This window comes from Dendrobates tinctorius, unplaced genomic scaffold, assembly GCF_039654945.1.
Source record: "Dendrobates tinctorius isolate UK_male_01 unplaced genomic scaffold, ASM3965494v1 ptg000171l, whole genome shotgun sequence".
Lineage (NCBI taxonomy): Eukaryota > Metazoa > Chordata > Amphibia > Anura > Dendrobatidae > Dendrobates > Dendrobates tinctorius.
In genome coordinates, this window is record NW_027361838.1 from 1,039,062 (window position 1) to 1,054,896 (window position 15,835).

Genomic DNA, 15,835 nt, shown 5'->3' on the forward strand with positions numbered 1-15,835 from the left:
ATTACATTACTGTCTGCTTTAAAATGAGCATTCACTATATAGAGATCTACCTAGTAATGGCCTGAAAGGCTAGATTGATATGAACATATACAAAATAAACTACAGTTTCATACGAAAACTCGGACTATTTTTTTCCTGACTTGTCATCCGTTTGGCATCCATTTTTATACATCAGCATTATTGAGAATTGACAAGACCAAATACAATTTCCTATGTTAAATAATAATGTATCATTAAAATTAGATGCTATACTGTTGATCCATTTGGAATCCATTTTTTTTTCGTGCACCCATAAACTTGAATGGGTGAGTCTCATCCAAAACAATGAAAAGACTTTGTTCCTTTCAGAACATTTACCCATTTTCCGCTCATATTTTCTTATTTCTGGCACATATCAGATTACTTTCACAGTGGCCACAAGCACAACATTGTGTATCCAATTGTAGTCTGGCATTTTAATTGACCAATACAATGGTTTGGTTCTTAAAGAGGACTGGTCACCAGCTCAAAAGTGGCCAGCTTTGCTCCTATTTTTATTCTGGATGCTCCCTTGGGAGCTTTTGTTTAGTTTTTTTTAATCCCTCAAACTCAGGGATGCTTGGCTGGACTAGTCTGGTGAGCGTCAACGCTACATCGGACTAATCCTGGCTAATCTGCATAGTGCAAGTAAGGCTTGTAAATATCGTTTTCACACATAGAACTACGTATATCAGGTTTATTGTAATTTAGCATTTATTGTAAATTACGGTTGTGGTTTAGGAGGCTTAGTGGTATATATGGTATAAAAATATATATTTATTATATATACATAAAAATATAATAAACATAATTAAGAATACAATATATGAAAGGATATAAACAGGTTTACTATAATATTAGCAAATAAAGGTGTGTTTGTGGTATATCCTAGATGCATAATAAATGCACTGTATGAAAGCGGAATAACTCCTTTAATAACTCCTTGGTTGGCGCCTACTGTATAGTGAACACCTGGCTCTGGATGAACAAATTAAGTGAAAATGGATCATATAGTAGAGAAAATGTACAGAAAATTGCAACATCAGCAAATATGAAGGTCTATCACTAGAATCAAAGAATCACTTAGTAGCAGAAAAGAACTCAAACATCTAATCTAACCTTTGACTCCATCTTTAAATCACCTCTCCAGTGGTTTTTTTTATTGCAGCGCTGGAGTGGTGCCACTAATTTATGTTCCTTGGCCCTAGTCTTGTACTTATCAGCTGCCTTTTTCTTCTGTTCTCGGGGCCGCTTTGGCTGGTCTCCTGCAGTTTGTGACTTGTTGGATTGCTCCATTGTTTGCTGAAGAGATCCAGAAGTCATAACACAATGTAATGTCTCATTCAGGCTCTCATAGCCTTAGACTGAGAGCTTGTGGCGGTTAGCTCAGTTGGTCAGAAATTGGGGTCACAAGATGGCGGATTGTGACTTGAGTAGCGCTATGAAGAGCTGAAGATGGCGGCTGGTAAGTATAAGACTAATAACAGGCAAATTTGATTATTGGCACCATTCCAGTGCAGAAATAAAAAAAAATTGCTGGAGTGGTGCTTTAATCATGTAGATATGGTTGTTTTGCATCCTTTTTATCATGGTAGGGGAATATGCTTTTTTTATTTGGGCAAGGGGATTCAGGCTTTTTTTCTTGAATGGTATGTTTATATCATTCTGTGTACTGAGGTTACATACTCAAGTCACACTGACTATAATTTTGCTTTGCCATTTTGATTAGATCTTGAATATCAGTAATTTCTAAAACAAGAAATTGACAGTTATTTATTTTGCACTTATCAAGAGCACTTCAAATCAAGATAATTACTTAACTTGGCAAAAAAAATAGAAATTCTTATTTCAAAACGTGGCATTCTACAAATTACAGTTAGTTTGTTACAAAACATCTTACGGCAAAAATATCATTTATTTAGCATCACAATTAACACTTATTCTAACTGTTAAGGTACTAGTGCTAGCTTGCAAAAATAGCTTTTATCACAGTGTTAAAATAGCTTCAAAAACCTTGAAGAAAAAAATTCTTTGGTGTCTGAAAGGTTATATTCATAAGGCCTGTGTTCGCTGTACATGCAGTCACATTCTGTGGATCTACAAACCTATTGTGTCCATAGCCTGTAATTTGCCTGATAAAAGTGTGTCATGCATAATTTTTACTTCATTGAACAGTATATTACTAAAAAAAAGGTATACTAAGGCCTGTTTCACACTTCCGTTTTTGACCATCAGTCAAAATCCGACGTTTTTGCAAAAAAACGGATCCGCCATTTTTTTTTGCGGATCCGTTTTTTTCCCCATTGACTTGCATTACCAGCGGATCTTGACGGATGGCCATCCGTTGGATCTGTTTTTTTGCGGATCCGTCAATTTTTTTGCGTCCGCCGAGATGCCTGGACGGACCATGTAACGTTTTTTGTACTGCAGGATCCGCATTTTTATAGAGCGCATGCCCGGAGGAATGAAGTCAGGATGAAATTTAACCCTGAAATCATTTCTGGCACACAGAGAAAAAAAAATCTCTCTCTCTCTCTCTCTCTCTCGCTCCTTCCCGGGCAGCGGTTCCTTTAAAATTCTTCATTGGGCGGATCCGTCAATAAAACGGATCCGGTGGCATCCGTTCACATCAGTTAGGAACGGAACCGCTTTCCGCCTTTTTGGCGGATTTTAACTGACACAAAAAACTGAAGTGTGAAACAGGCCTAAGTAGTACGCTTTTTGTTTTTGCTAGCCAACTGACCAGTATGTGGTCAAGGTCAACCCAGACCACGAATAGCATGGATCTCAAACTGGCTGCGAGATGGCAACTAGGTATAATATTCTCTGAAACGCTCCAGCATTTAAGAGAAAATGTACTTTGAGCATCTGGCTGGAGACCATAGCTGGAGACCAGGCTAATCCAGCTACGCCCCCTGCTGGCTCTTCTCAAAATTTCTCTAGGTGATTGACAAGACTTTCCTCATGTACACCCAAGACAGACATCTGTCAAACAATTGCAGCAGCGCTGCTGAGACAGCTAGAAATTGTCTTGTCTGGCTATAGTTGCCAGACAGATTTCAAAACATATTTTCTCTGAAATATAGGTGCATTTCAGAGAATAATATACAGTACATGGCTGATAGCAGTTTAAGCAGCATGAATCATTTAACAGGCTTCCTTTAAAGGGTTTGTCCCATGTCCCATAAGCATGTCTGGGACAGCTAAGTACAGCACTCGGCTATTTCCATAGGCCCATTGACAATGAATTTTGCTCCATTCAGGCCTGCAGAGCACAATTCTTAGTATCAGTGAGGTTCTGGCTAGTCAAAGCTATCATGAAAGGTATCACTAAAATGTTCTTTTCTGTGTTTTTTACACAAATCAAGCAAAAATTATATATATTTGATTTTCTTCACATATCTGATACTTTCATATTGCTAAATTTCACCTGTGTGCCTTAGTTAAAATGGGTGTGGCTATTGGCCCTTTTATTTTATACCATCCCAATTCCAAAAAGTAGGAACACTGTGTAAAATGTAAACAAAACAAGAATGCAATGATTTGGAAATCTCTTCAAACCATAAATTATTAACAACAGAACATAGACCACACATCAGAAGTTGTAAGTTGGACATTTTTCCATTTCATTTAGAAATTGATGGCAGCAACATATCTTAAAAAGTTGGTACAGGATCATGTCTAACATTGTCTAGTGTCCGTTTTTTAACCCCATCATGACTGTCACGGGATCCTACTCCAGTATTACACAATCAACAGAGCAAGAGATGAGTGAACAGTCCCAAGCACCTTTATTACATGCAAACCAAAAGGTTCATGAAGCAATCCACCACTCAGAGGATAAAACGAGAACAGGGCTCCTCCAGCAGTATTTTTCAGGGCAATCAGGGTTTTTCCAAGTCTCTCTGGGGTGCTGGCCTTAGCATCAACATCCCACCAAGGATCTATCTAATTGGTCTCCGTGTCCTCTTCAGGCCTCCTCTTTATATCCAGGGGTGGGCAGACTGATTGGATGGTTTTCAGGTACCCCAGATCTGGGAACGGTGCCTCAGAGATCAAGGCACTACAGGGGATTATTTGCGGCATTTGAATAGTCAGTCAGGAAAAGTCAGCAGGGGTTCAACAAGAGGTATGGACACATTCAGGCAGCAGATGATAACTAATTTAATTAATGCACCTTTTGAAAGATAATTAAGACTCTAGACAAGATGGCAAATACACAGAATGACACAGAGCAACAACACAACACTCCTAAAATCAGTTAAAATATGAACATAAACAAAATGATACCCCACAGACCATATCATACATCACAAGAGCCTTACAATTTTCCATTTTTGCATTTTCGTTTTTTGCTTCCTTTCTCCCCAGAGCCATAATTTTTTCACTTTTCCGTCAATGTGGCTATATGAGTGCTTGTTTTTTGTGGGATGAGTTGTACTTTTGAATGACATCATTGATTTTACCATATAGTGTGCTGGAAAATGGGAACAATTCCAAATGCGTTGAAATTGCAAAAAAAAGTGCAATTCCACAATTTTGTTTTTTACCACATTCACTAAATGCTAAACTTGACCTGCCATTATGATTCTCCAGGTTAGTACGAGTATGCAGATACCAAACATGTATAGGTTTGTTTTTATTTAAGTGGTGAAAAAAAATCCAATGTTTGTAAATAAAAATGGTGCCATTTTCCAAGACCAGTAGGGTCTCCATTTTTCAGGATCTGCGGCTGGATGAGTGTTTATTTTTGTGCACTGAGCTGACATTTCTATTGATAGCATTTTAGAGTAAATACGATGTTTTGATTGCCTGTTATTGCATTTTAAAACCTAATTCTGGAGTTTTGATTTTTTTTTCTCTCTACGCTATTTACAGATCAAATAAATTTACTTTATATTTTGATAGACTGGACATTTCTGATACCCAACGTGTATTTTTACTTTTTTTAAAGGGGGCAAAAGGGGTTGATTTGAACATTTATATTTGTTTTATTTTTATTATATTTTTTAAACTTTATTTTAACTTTTTACTGTTTTTACTGTTTTTAATAGTCCCCTTAGGAGACTTGAAGCTGTAATCATCCGATTTTATGTGCTACACATAGCGGGGCTTCAGTCTTGCTATGTGTAGCAGAAATCATCATCCTATGAATACTGGCCACGGGCAATGACAAGCACGGGAGACTGCTGCAGACCCTCCCTGCTGTAATGAAAACCCATTGGCACCCTGCAATCATGTGACAGGGGCACCGATGGGCGAGTCTTTGTGATGCGCTTCCAGCATGCTCAAGTTAAAAACAGCTGTAAGTGATTGATAGCATCATTAAAATCTAAACAGCGGCGGGTGGATCGCATTTCCACCCACGGCTGTTAGAGGCACATGTCAGCTGATCAAATCAGCAGTTATGTGCCAGGAAAGATTCAGTCTCAGCACCGGACGGCGCAACAAAGGGGGGTAGCTGACTTTGGAAGTATCCATATGTGCAATGAGGTGCCTGAAGAAATCAGCATGCATTCACGAGGTTTGCAGAGAGCTGCCGATGACACCAGCTTTTGCAACTCATGTTATCAGTCTCACATGGGTGAGATAACATGAAAAGAGGACTGACTAGTCTGGGGAAACTAACACCCCATCGGCTAGAAAAAGGACTAATTTCCATGAGCTTATAATTAGAGATGGGTGAACCTGAACAGTAAAGTTCGGCGTCCGTACCGAACACCTACTGTTCGAGCATGGATACCGAACATGGAGTTCACCAGGAAGTCCGTGTTACTGTTCGAGTTTGGCTGTCCAAACACTGGGTGTATGTCACGCTGTCATGTGCATAACAGCGCTGGAAACACTTCTGATTGGCGGTGAAATTATCCCTGCCGGTCAGAGAGCCGCGGTTCCCACGCTGTCAAAAGACAGCATGAGCGCTCTGCTGTGATCGGAGGTATAAAGTTTACCTCCAGTCACTGGTGTCATCTGATGGGACTACTGCTCTCATCATCTGACGCCTTGTGCTGCTAATAACAGCGAGAGCAGGAGCCGCTGATGGGAGTATTCATTAGCCGGCTCCTGCACTGTAAATAAATTTTTTTTAAAAACGGCATCGGTTATATTAATACACAATTGCTGGTGGTTGGAGGGCATGGGGGACATGACAACCTGACAGGTTCTTTTTAAGCTTACAGCTTACTGCTGGAAGATAACGGATATAGCCTTGTGCTTCTTTGATTTACTACTGTCTGTTCAGCTGTTGCGTAGTTTTTTGTATGAACCTGACCTGTTGAACCTTGTTACATAGTTACATAGGTTGAAAATAGACCTAGGTCCATCAAGTTCAAACTTTCTCCAACAATTATACATTTTGTCACCAAATTAACTGTAACCCACAATGTTATGTGTATTGAGGAAATCATCCAATCCTTCTATAAAAGCTGTCAGTGTCTGCTATTACTACCTCTTGTTGTAGTGCATTTCACATTCTTATTACTCTAAATGTAATGAACCCTTTCCTATTTCGCTGCCGGAATCACCTCTCTTCCATCTGTAGTGAGTGCACGCTGGTCGTTAGCATGGACTTTGGAAGGAATAAGTCATGTGCCAGTCCTTTGTATTGACCACAAATAGCTAAACAAGCCCAACTTTTCCAACCTGTCAACATAAGAGAGGTCTTCTATCCCTTCTAATAATCTAGTTGCCTGTCTATAAACTGACTCTAACTTCTGAATATCCTTTTCAAAATATTGAGCCTAAAATTGGATCTCATAGTCTAGCTGTGGCCTCGCAAGTGATTTATAAGGGGGTAATAATGCGTTGGGATTAGTGTTGAGCATTCCGATACTGCAAATATTGGGTATCGGCCGATATTCGCTGCATCGGAATTCCGATACCGAGTACCGATATTTTTTCAATAGCGGATACCGGAATCGGAAGTCCCCATAAAGCAATGAGCCACTGTTGTGGCTGTGATTGGCTGCTGAAATGATGTCATCATGATGCGCGGTCTGTGCCGACAGCCGGGGGTCTGTACGGGGCTGCCGGGTGCCTGTGCCGACAGCCGTGGGTTTGTACGGTCCTGCCGGGGGCCTGTGCCGGCTGCCAGGGGTCTGTACGGGCCTGCCGGGGTGCTTGTGCCGGCTGCCGGGGGTCTGTACGGGCCTGCCGGTGGTCTGTGCCGGCTGCCGGGGGTCTGTACGGGCCTGCCGGGTGCCTGTGCTGGCTGCCGGGGGTCTGTGTGGGCCTGCCGGGGGTCAAGTGTGTGTGTGCAGGCATCGTCCGATGGGACTACAACATACATACATACTACATATATACTACATTCATACAACATACATACATACTACATACAAACTACATACATACAACATTCATACAACATACATACATACTACATACTACATACATACTACATATATACTACATTCATACAGCATACATACATACTACATACATACTTCATATATACTACATTCATACAACATACATACATACTACATACATACTACATACATACAACATTCATACATACATACTACATACATACTACATATATATTACACTCATACAACATGCATACATACATACTACATACATACAACATTCATACAACATACATACATACTACATACATACTACATATATACTACATTCATACAACATACATACATACATACTATATACAAACTGCATACATACAACATACATACATACTACATACTACATACATACTTCATATATACTACATTCATACAACATACATACATACATACTACATACATACTACATACATGCAACATTCATACAACATACATACATACATACATACTACATACATACAACATACATACATACTACATTCTACATACATACTACATATATACTACATTCATACAACATACATACATACTACATACATACTTCATATATACTACATTCATACAACATACTTACATACATACTACATACAGTACATATAACATTCATGCAACATACATACATACTACATACATACTACATATATACTACATTCATACAACATACATACATACTACATAATGCATACATACTACATACATACTACATACATACAACATACATACTACATACTACATACATACTTCATATATACTACAGTCATACAACATACATACATACTACATATATGCTACATTCATACAACATACATACATACTACATACATACTTCATATATACTACATTCATGCAACATACATACATACTACATACATACAACATTCATACAACATACATACATACTACATACTACATACATACTACATATATACTACATTCATACAACATACATACATATTACATATATACTACATCCATACAACATACATACATGATACATACTACATACATGCAACATGCTACAGACATTCAACATACATACAATATACATACTACATACCATACATACATACATTCATACAATACATACATATAGACATACAATACATATAACATAGAGTACATACTCACCAATACTTGTCACTTTGATCCCCAAAGCCAGTGTCATCTGTGGAAAAATATGAAAATAACAAACAAACAATATACTCCCTGATCCACAGAAATCCAAGAGTGTCCCATGCCGATTTCCCGTGGAGAACAGCAGCTTCAGCTGATGCGACCGCTCTCTACGGGGCTCCAGGAATACAATGACGGGAAGTTGGTATCCTTCCGCACTGTATTCATCCGCCACTGTAAAAAAATAGTCCCTGGTCTCACTTTATGGCAAAAGCTGCGTGGGAACTTTGTATGGATTTCTGCAGATCAGGGAGTATATAGGTTGTTTGTTATTTACATACTTTTCCACAGATGACACTGGCTTCGGGGATCAAAGTGACAAGTATTGGTGAGTATGTACTCTATGTTATATATACTGTATGTCTATATGTATGTATTGTATGAATGTATTGTATGTAGTATGTATGTTGTATGCCTGCACACACACAAGACCCCCAGCAGGCCCGTACAGACCCCCGGCAGCCGGCACAAGCCCCCGGCAGACCCGTACAGACCCCCGGCAGCCGGCACAAGCCCCGGGCAGGCCCGTACAGACCCCTGGCAGCCGGCACAAGCCCCTGGCAGGCCCGTACAGACCCCTGGCAGCCGGCACAAGCCCCCGGTAGGCCCGTACAGACCCCCGGCAGGCCCGCACAGACCCCGCCCGCACACACAGACACGCACAGTGTCCGCCCATGCACCGCCCACAATCTTCCCCCCTCCCGAACTGGATGTGCAAGTAAAGAAAGGGGTTTTTTTAATTCCGATATTTCTGTCCCATTGACATGAATGGGACATCCGGTATCGGAATCGGCGATATCCGATACTTTTTTGGGTATCGGGCCAATCCAATCCGATCCGATATTTCTCAATATCGGATGGTATGGCTCAACACTAGTTGGGATCTCTGGATTTTATCTCTCTTTTTATACACCCTAAAATCTTGTTTGCTTTTGCTGCTGCTGCTTGACATTGAGTACTGCTGCTCAACTTACTTGAAACAAGAATACCCAAGCCCTTCTCCTTTTCTGTAGTCCCTAGTATACTCCCATTTAATGCATATGCAGCAATTGGATTACTCCATCCTAGGTGCATTACTCTACATTTCCTTTCCAGAGTTGGGCATAATAGTACGCCCAAGTTGTAGTCCCTTAGCGCCAGAGCCCACATGTTTCCCACCACTTGTCAGATGTTTTCAACAGCTGACATGTGCCTCTAACAGCCACGGGTGGAATCGCTATCCACCCAAGGCTGTTATCCTGTTAAATGCGGCTGTTAATCTCTGACAGTGGCATTCAACTCGCGCTTTCGTTAAGTGCGCCGGAAATCCTGTTCATCGGTGACCCCGTAACATGATCACGGGTCACCGAAGGATTGGCATGACAATCAGAGGTCTCCAGCAGAACTCTATGGTTGTCACTGCTGGATTGCTATGAGCACCGCCCTTTGGTCGGTGCTCATACCATGTGAGAATTTCTGCTACAATAAGGCGATCTGCTCCTTGCCGGTATGTAGCAGAGCTGATCAGACAACTGCAGCTTCTAGTCTCCCATGGAGACTATTGAAGCATGCAAAAAGTAAAAAAAGTTTTAAAAAATATATAAAAGTTCAAATCACCACCCTTTCACCCCATTCAAAATAAAACAATAAAAAAATCAAACTTAAACATATTTGGTATCGCCACATTCAGAATCACCCGATCTATCAATATAACAGAAAAATTAACCCAATCGGTAAACAGCATAATGATGAAAAAATTCAAAATGCCAGAATTACATATTTTTGGTTGCTGCTACATCGCAATAAAATGCAATAATGTGCGATCAAAAGATCCTATCGACTTCAAAATGGTATCAATAAATACGTCAGTTTGATTCGAAAAAATAAGCTCTCACCCATCCCCCAAATCACGAAAAAAGAGACACTACAGGTCTCGAAAAATGGCACAATTTATTTATTTTTTTTTTCAAAAGTTTGGATTTTTTTTACCACTAAAATAAAAAAGAACCTAGACATGTTTGGTGCCTTTGAACTAGTAATCACCTGGAGAATCATAATGGCAGGTCAGTTTTAGAATTTAGTGAACATGGTAAAAAAACAACTGTTGATTTGCACTTTTTTTGCAATGTCACTGCACTTGGAATTTTTTTTTCCCGGTTTCCAGTACATGATAAGTTAAAACCAATGGTGTCGTTCAAAATTACAATTTGTCACCCAAAAAACAAGCCCACTCATGACCATTTTGACTGAGACATAAAAAAGTTATGGCTCTGGGAAGGAGGGGAGCAAAAAACGAATATGTAAAACTGAAAATACCTCCCGTCATGAAAGGGATAAATCTAATTTGCCAAGTTTTTGGCCATTCAGACATCTTAACAAGATCATTTTGCAATATTGTAATGTCAAAGTCAGACTTTAATATCTACATAGTTTGGTGTCATCAGTAAAGACTGACACTTTACTCTCAATCCCATCCACAAGGTCATTAATAAAGAGATTAAAAAGATTCAGTCTTAGCACAGATCCTTGTGGTTCCCACTGCTGACTATATCCCATTTAAAGAATGCACCATTTATGGCAACTCTTTGTTTCCTGTCTTTTAGCCAATTCCTTACCCATATAAATATAGTTTCCCCCAGTCCTTACTTCTGTAGCTTCAGTATAAGGCTGTTATGTGGTAGAGTAACAAATGCCTTTGCACTGTCCAGATAAATCACATTAGCTGTATTACCAACATCCAGGTTTGTACTTACCACCTCAAAGAAACCCAACATGTTGGTTAGACATGACTTATCTATCATGAATCCATGCTGGTTGTCAGCTATTTTATTATTGCCTGCAATATATTTCTGCAGATCATATCTTAAAAAGCCCTCAAAAGCTTTGCACACTACTGATGTCAGAAGATGGTAGTTGCCGGGATCCACCTTCTTACCTTTCTTAAATTTCGGTACCATGTCAGCAATCCTCCAATCCTGTGGCACCAACCCTGTTACAAGAGAGTCTAAGAATATGAAATACAGCGCTCTGGCAATTAGTGGGCTGAATTCACTCAATATAAAATGGATGAAAGCCATCTGGTCTGGTGGATTAGTCAATGTTTAATTTACTCAGATGCAGGTGTACTTCTTTTTGTTATATCAGGTGGTGAACTTTGATTTTGGCCTTGCTTAATGTTCCCTGGAATAGTCAGTTCATTGGTGAACATGAATGAAAAATGCCTGTTTAATAGCTCAGTCTTTTCATTGTCCTCTATAATTATCTTATCATCTTTTAAGGGAACAAAACCATCTATTTTATACTTTTTGGCATTGGAGGATTTCTAAACATTTTTGGCATTTATTTTAATGTTGCTGGCGATTTGTTTCTCTGTAGATAATTTTGCTAACTTGATTTCTTTTTTACATTTCTTATTGAGATCTTTACTCCTGAAATGCTATTTCTGTATTCTCGGCCTTCAAGATTTTGAATGACCTTTGTTTTGTCTTATAAAACTTTATACTGTTTTATTTATCCATAATGGTTTATTTTTATTCCTGGAACTTTTATTACCAGATTGCATAAATTTTTTACAGGATTCTAGTAGTATATCTTTAAACATGCCTTATTTGTGTTCGATATCCTCAGTTACCATGACATGGTACCAGTCAACACAATTAAACTCTTCCCTTAATTTGTGAAATATGCTTTCCTAAAGTTCCAGGTTTTTACATTTCCACTTTGAAATGTTTTATTGAATTTTACATTGAAACTTACCATATTATGATCACTGCATCCCAAATGTTCCTTGACCTGTAGAACTGAAATTGTATTTGGTCTATTTGACAGGACCAGATCCAGCAGATTATCTGGTTGGTTCATCTAACAGCTGAGAGAGCTTGAACTGCACATGCTTTTAGCACAACCAAAATATTCTATGTCCCACTGAATGTCTGGATAGTTAAAATCCTCCATAATAAGGACTCTATTATTATTTGCTGCCTTTTTAAAGGGAACATATTACCAGAAATAACGCTGTTAACCTGCAGATATGCAGTTAATCTGCAGGTTAGGAGTGTTATGATGCTGCCTACACACGGTCGAATGCAGCGGGGAGAAAATTATCTTTATTCTCCCCGCCAGCATTCAGTATTGAGTCATAGGGGTGGGGGCGTCACCAGTTCAGTCACGCTCTGAGTACACAGAGCAGCCGCTGTAACCGCGCAGTAAAGGGCCTATCTGACACTGGCTTTACATTGCGGCCAGCTGTCAGTCAGAGTTGGGAGTGCGGTTACAGCGGATGCTCAGTATACTCAAAGCGGTGACTTGTGCATGCTCTTATTCACTCAACTGAAACTGCCCTAACTAAAGTCACTAACGACTTACTAACCACCAAGAGCAAGCGACACTACTCTGTCCTCCTTCTCCTGGACCTGTCCTCTGCCTTCGACACCGTAGACCATTCCCTCCTGCTACAGACTCTCTCATCTCTTGGCATCACAGACCTGGCCCTATCCTGGATCTCATCATATCTAACAGACCGAACATTTAGTGTCTCCCTCTCACACACCACCTCCTCACCTCACCCCCTGTCTGTCGGTGTTCCCCAAGGCTCTGTCCTAGGACCCCTACTATTCTCCATCTATACCTTCGGCTTGGGACAGCTCATAGAATCCCACGGTTTGCAGTATCACCTCTATGCCAATGACATGCAGATCTACCTATCTGGACCTGACCTCGCCTCCTTACTGACTGAAATCCCACAATGTCTGTCTGCTATCTCAGCCTTCTTCTCTGCTCACTTTCTCAAACTGAACATGGACAAAACAGAATTCATCAATTCATCATCTTTCCCCCATCTCACTCTACCCCTCCACCAGACCTATCCATCAATGTCAACGGCTGCTCTCTTTCCCCAGTCCCGCACGCTCGGTGCCTTGGGGTGATCCTCGACTCTGTGCTCTCTTTCAAACCACATATCCAAGTCCTCGTCTCCTCCTGCCGCATCAAACTCAAAAATATTTCCCAGATCCGCTCATTCCTCAACCACAAAACCACAAAAACACTAGTGCATGCTCTTATCATCTCCCGCCTCGACTACTGCAACCTCCTACTCTCTGGCCTCCCCTCTAGCACTCTGGCTCTGCTCCAGTCCATCCTACTCTCTGCTGCCTGACTAATCCACCTGTCTCCCCGCTATTCCCCAGCCTCCCCCCTATGCCAGGCCCTTCACTGGCTTCCTATTGCCCAGAGGCTACAATTCAAAACCCTAACCATGACATACAAAGCCATCCACAACCTGTCTCCTCCATACATCTGTGACATGGTCTCTAGGTACCTACCCGCACACAACCTTCAATCATCTCAAGATCTCCTTCTCTGCTCCCCCTTATCTCTTCTTCCCACAACCGCATACGAGACTTCTCCCGTGCTTCCCCATACTCTGGAACTCCCTGCCGCAACACATCAGACTCTCACCATCAACGGAAACCTTCAAGAAGAACCTGAAGACCCACCTGTTCCGACAAGCCTACAGCCTGCAATGATCCTCGGTCTACTGAACCACAGCAAGACCTGCTCTACCCTCTCCTCCTGTATCCTCACCCAGTCCTGTAGACTGTTAGCCCTCACGGGCAGGGCCCCCTCTCCTTATGTACTTGTGTGTCCCTTGTCTTACACATGTTTATTATACTTGTCTATATTTCCCCTTTTCACATGTAAAGCGCCAATGAATAAATGGCGCTATATAAATGCATAATAATAATAATAATAATTTCAAAGATACTCTGATAACACCCGAGCATGCTCGGATAAGACATTTTCTGAGCACGTTCACTTATTAATACAAACTATGCTATTGTGTTAAACTATGATATTGTGTTTACCTATGCACTTATCTGCAGCCCTGCACTTAAAATGCAGCAACTTTGCTTAGAAGCCCTAGAACTTAGAGTTCTCCAACCAGCAAAGAACAGATGTGGCATGACAGCACAGCAAACACTACTTCTGATCTGTGGGAATATAATTACCACCGGTCAGACAGCCACGGTTCCCATGCTATCAAATGACAGCGTGAGCCCGCAGCTGTAATTGGAGATATAAAGTTTACCTCTGGTCACTGGTGCTGGCTGATTAGACAACTGGGGATAAATAGTTTTCAACCTGAACAGTGCCAAGATGCGACCATCCAGGCTGAGAACCACCGGGAAATGAACTGCTGCGAGTGCAGCATCAGTGACCATCGGTGACCTCATCGAGTTTACCGCAGGTCACTAGGGCTACATTCCCAGCCAGGACAATGAACTGCAGTGACCTCCCTCCTTTGAGATCACCACTAGCACAGTGAGAAAAAGTATCACAGTGCAGAAGTGAATTCACCGCAGTGAAATTCTACCGATGAACTGCGGTGAATTCACCTATGCACCATGAGACTTTTTCCTCACTGTGCTAGCAGAGATCTCACCGGACGAAGGTCACCACAGTTCATTGGCCTGGCTGCGAACGCAGCCTCTGTGGCCTGCAGTAACCTTGATGAGGTCACCACTGGTCACTGATGCTGCGCTTGCAACAAATCATTCATCAGTGTATCACGATTACCCTTATCACCACCCTCTGAAATTCTCCCCCGGATGAGCGATGTCTCAGGGAGAAAAATAATTTACACCCCTCCCGGAACGCTCTGAACTCCTTTTTGTCTCCAGAAAAGGAGTCAGGCAGTTTAACCGGGGATTCAGGGGACGTAAGGGATACATCCCTACTCTCGGAAGACATAGCCCCTTGCATAGTATTAACCAGCTGCTGCTGGGTATGAGCCATACTGCGCTGTTCAACACTCATCTTCTGGAACATTTGAGAGAGCTGCTTCACTTGCTCTGACAATGCCTGCATCGGGTCCATGACTACAGCAGACCCACCACACACCCACACACAGGTAGTAACAGAAGGATGAGTGGGGGGAGGAAAAAGTAATAAGGTCGTTTATAATATCACGCTTACCCTTATCTGCAGGAGGGTAGCGTGACCGGTCAGCGGTCCCGGCGTCGGTGTAGGAACTCGGACCACGGGGCTGTCAGCAGCACAGGCTGGGAGGTCGCATGACCTGTGGAGGGGGCGGAGCGCTTGCAGAAGCACTCAGAAGGTGTAGGACCTAGCACCACGTGACCTGTGACGTCAGAGGGGGCAGAGCTTATCACAGGGACACTGAAGTGACAGGCAGAGGGCTCAGAGAGCCAGGAGTTTATACAGTAGCGATGGTCGGGCAATCCAGAAGTCATACACAGGAGAATCAATGCGGTACAGAGTCAGGAAGAACAAGAATG